Source organism: Strigops habroptila, chromosome 3, assembly GCF_004027225.2.
Source record: "Strigops habroptila isolate Jane chromosome 3, bStrHab1.2.pri, whole genome shotgun sequence".
NCBI classification, from domain to species: Eukaryota; Metazoa; Chordata; class Aves; order Psittaciformes; family Psittacidae; genus Strigops; species Strigops habroptila.
The window spans coordinates 13,291,805-13,296,845 of record NC_044279.2 but is presented as its reverse complement, the minus strand read 5'-3'; positions in this window follow the sequence as shown (position 1 = coordinate 13,296,845).

Genomic DNA, 5,041 nt, shown 5'->3' with positions numbered 1-5,041 from the left:
GGTGGCGGACTTCCGGCGGGGGGTGCGCAGGCGCAGAGGCGGTTCCCCCCCCCTCAGAGCACAGTTGGTGTTCTTCACAGGAGCGGTGCTTCCGAAGTGGGTGCTGTTTCCAGTGGGATGCTCCCAAGCTATTCCAGAGCTGGCTCATTATAAACCGTGCCAAACGGGCCTCTGGTAGATCACCCTGCTGGCCCAGCCGTGCTCTGCAGCGCAATTCAGGAAGCCACCTTCCCTCTCCATACACCATTATTGCCAGTTTCAGTAACCACGAAGTCCTGCAGCTCTTCAGGGGGTTTGTAGGCTGCTCTGGGTACAGCTTTTCGCCCGCTGAGGTTCCTTTGGCCACATGGTTCCACACAGTATTGAAACGGGCTGTTCAGTACATTTCCTGCGAGGCAGACCCACCCTCACAGGGAAGTCCCAAGACTGGAACAAGACAATAGTGTAAAGTCTTCTTTTAAGAAGCGTGTGTAAAAGACTGGGCTGTCACAGATGGGAAGGATTCATCTACACCAGTAAACTCAGTGCTCCACAAGGGCGGCTGGCAGGGAAATGCCTGTGCCCGCGCTGGTGAACTGCCTCAGCTCCCAACACGGGCCAGCCCTGTGCAGACTGTCTGCTGGGAGCAGTTCCTCCCTGCTGCCAGGGGCTGGGAAGAGCTTCTGGGAATGGTGCTTGACAAGAGCCAAATTTGGGCTGGGGAAGGTTCTGGTGATGTACCAGTAGAGGCAACTTCATGTCAGTGCCAAACATCGCTCCTGAGCGTGCTTGGACTGTATGGCTGTAAATAGGTATCGACATGCAGGAAGCGGTGCTCTCAGATTTTGCTTCCTGTCAAAAGTTTTTCTGGAGTTAGGAGCTTTTCATTTGGCTGATCAAGTATTATCTCAGAAATTAAGGAAAAACAGAGGGGAAATTCTCTTACTTGTCCAAGTCCCACAGCGAGTTGTGTGACACAAGATAAAGAAACAAAATACTACTTAAACAGAAAACAATCTGTACTACACATGCTGAGGGAAAGGCACCGAGTTTTGGTACTATCTTCCTAACCCAGGAACTCCATTCTGTCTCAGACTCTAGCATGGTACTTGTGACATCCTCTGCCTCAGCACAGATACTACGAACCTTCCCCCCTGCTGTCTTGCTCTGCCCCAAAAGGAGAAAGCTGGGCTCTCAGTAGATGATCCAAAGGAAAAAGATCTTGGGCCCCAGCTGTAGTATTGGCTTTGCCCCACATCCTTCAGCGCCTGCCTTCTGTGCCCCCCATGCTTTCCTTTGTAATAGATACAGCCAGTTTCTGAAGGAGCTCAGTGCTGAACGGATGAGTGCCCTCAGTCGCCCTGTCTCTTGCTCAGGGCTCTGCTTCCACACTGGGTCTCAGAACTGAGGATCCTTATGCTCAGTATGAGCTGTCTCCTACAACTGCCTGTTACTCCGAGATGATTCACAAGAGCCATCAGAAGTGATGCTCCTTCCCCCTGAAGTGTTACCAGTTACATGCAGTTTTTAGGTGACAAAACTAGCGTGACTCAGTGAATGACAGTGGCGGTTCTTGTTAGCTGCAGAGCTGTCTCAGTTGTTAAAGCTTGAGAAGTCTATTCACCATGATTCACCTTCTCAGGCTCCAAAACTTGGAGGAATTTCAGAAAAAGCCATCATATTTTAAATATATAGCTTTTCTGGAATATTTTGTGTATCTAGGCAAGTTCTTACTCCCTTGGCAGTTCAAAATGAAATTGTACTGACTGTCCCTAAAAAGTTTGCCCTGTCATTTCATATGCCGTGTGCTTAAACAGCAGCTTTAATCTTCCAGTGGGGCTTGTCCAGTTCCCGTCACAAAGACTGTAATTGCATAAAGGCAGTAAAACACAAAGCATGGTATATATTTAAAAATAAAAGTGGAAACTGTTATTAACACATTAGTTAAAATACAAACCCAAATGCCAAGAAAGCAGATGCTACCTAATTTAACAATGACCCCTTGATTGCATATGTAACTGTAGATCTCTGTGATTGAAATCATTATTGTTACTCTCATTTTGCTTCCTGCACTGTTTTACTATCCATATAAGCTATGTAAGAAGGATCTTGTAGCTGCAAAGTAGGCACGTCCTTTCACCAGAGAATTTACATTGGGGCAGATTAGTTTCCATGGAATAGAAAACCTAACCTTACATGAAGCCAGCTACTTCTCCTTTTTTGTTTCACTTTAATTTCTCCCTTTTAGTTTAGGCATATTCAAAAGATCCACCCGGTTCCAGCATCTTTAAAGTTTCAGATATATCTCTGTCAAGTTGTAAAATAAAAAAAGCAAAGCACCCAACTGTGCATTTGAAAATTAAAATGAAGCTTCTCTTCCATTTTACAGTTAGATCTAACTGATCTCATTATGCTGGGATTTATCTCAAAGATGTTTTACCAGACTTCACAAAGCCATTAGCCATCCTCCATCCTAGAAATTTGAATCCTTGCTAGACATAGAATTACAGCTTAAGATAAACTGATTATCCTCATAATATGTCTCCTACTTAACAAAATAGCAGTGTCTCATATGTAAATGCAATCTAAAATTTAGCATCCAGCAAAGGTCATTAGAGAGATGCAACTTTAAATCAAGGAATGTTATTATTCAGCTAAAAATGCAATGAAATGAAACAAATGCTGGTGTTCTAGCAGAAGGAGCTGAATATATAAACATTCACCACCAAACTCTTACAAAACACTACTTTCTCAATGGTTTTAACAATCTCTCTTTACAATGAGATTATTTAGAAATGGACTGTTAAAACAATGAATGCTCACAATATCCGTCTGTTTTAGGTAAACAGCCTTATCTGCAGCTTCCACATGGACAAGATGAGACCTTTCTTCATAGTTCTTACATGTCCAGTGTCGAGCAACAGTGAGGTAGGAGGGCAAGGATTAGCAGAGTGGAGCTCTATATAAATGATGTCCTTGTCATTTATCCTGCAATCATCACCGTGATACACAAATAGTTGCCTGCCAAGTTCAGGATGCCATGGAGCCTGATGAAATTGGTAGATGATATAGGTGAGATTCTCAGAATGACAACTTGATTCCTTCAAATCCAGACTTCAGGTTTCACCCTAAGGATGAAGAGCTTTGTATTTTACACTAAGTAGCTATTTCACATTAGCATCCTTTGTAAAGAGGTTTCTGGAAAAGAACCAAGTGACGCTTTCAGTTTTTAAGCAGGCTTCGCCCTTCAAACTCATCAGGAACTCCACCAAAAACAGCAGTAATATACAGTCTGAATCATACAATTCCAACTGGTTTTCTGAGGAAATGAGGTTTCCATGCTCATTACTGAGCACAGCACAGAGATATCAAAGACAAGGCCATTCCTATGTCTCATGAAAATGAGCAGCCAGGAGCTGCCAGCTGAGGAAAAGGCTGCACTGTTATCTCACACATGGGGAGAGATCTGCAGTAGCCAAAATGAAGAAAGATTCAGATGGTTCTATCACTCCTAGATCTAGCTAGTTACTTCTAGAGTAATAGTTCTACAAAACAGTTCCAGGTAGTAACAGTAAAAGTTATATAAATCACAAATCTGCACATACATATTTGATGCATAGCTAACCATGTGTCAGCACAGGGGCTGAACACAGTACTTTGAAACCAGCACTGCTGTAACTCTGAGCTAGGATGACAACCTTCATATGGGCAAAGAAAGCATGATCACATCAAAAGGTTTTTCTTTCAATTGTATAGACAAAATATTTCTTCTGAAATAAAGAAGAAGTTCATAGCAGCAAGACACACCATCACAATCAAGTTACTATAGAAGTGGTTGCGAAGAGCTACCCTGAATTACAGGTTGATTCAACCCCAGCCAAGAGGCCACAGCAGCTAAGCATCAGAACAGCACTACTCAGGAAAAAGACCTTCAAAACTGCTGAAACCAGCACACAGCAAAAGCGTTAACAATTGAAATTGCCTTCAGCTAAACTACTGTTTAGTGCTGTGTTGGCTTTTTGTAAAGTCATCGTGTTCACTGTTTATTTACAATCCACTATGTTTTTAAAGCAATGATACAGTATTGCACTTAATGAATATGCTGAAATCCTGCTGCCAAGAATTTGCTTTAGCTTAGCCAAGCAAGCAGAATTCAAACGAGCCTGAAAACACGGGCTTCAGAAATTACACTTTTTTTGCCGAGGAGTGTGTTTTTTTTGTGAATAAGGTTGTTTAGAGAATACAAACCAAACTTTATGGACGCTATGTTGTCTGATTTTCATGCCAGCTGCTCGCTGGCATCTAGACGATTATTTTTATCAGTGTTACCTATAGGTTATCCTCCAGCTAATTAAATTGCAAATGGTTCTTCTTTCCCATGGTTAATCACTGGGCAGCAACTGCAAAGGCCTACAGGCCACTGACACTGGTCTTTTGTACTCTTGAGCTGCAAGGAAGACTGTCTAAATTAAACATAAAGGCTGTGGGCTGAATTTATAACATTTCAGTTGCTCATTAACAGAGCACTCTTTTGAAGCTGCTGATTAAAAACTTTCTTCAGGGAATATTACAGTATTCTATCTGCATGCAGTTCTTTTTCTCATAGGTATTTATGCACCAAAATAAGAAAGAGGGACCTGTCAATAACTGCCAAACAACTTACTACCTGACTTCCGAAGGCATTTATCAGAAAGACAAATGGAAGGATTTTGGATAGTTCATAACAACACTTCTTCAAGAAGAACATGCCAAATAAAAGATTCAGTCCGATGCAGTAACACAACAGGAAATTCCTGTGGGTTAGTTCATCTGACTTAGCAAAACAGATAGGCTTCTCCTTGCCTTTCAGCAGGCTCACGACAGAACAAGGATCTTAGAAATTAGTCCTTTTTTAATTGCTTTTGCTCGCATTCTACACAAGTGTCATTTCCATGCCTCCCCTGGACTGTAGCCACATACAGGTGCATTGTTTTGTATCATTATCCTGATTTGATGGCAAATGAGCTCCCAAAACTCCAACATTTATTTCAACCTTTTGCTTGTTTTAAGAAAAGGCTGTGTT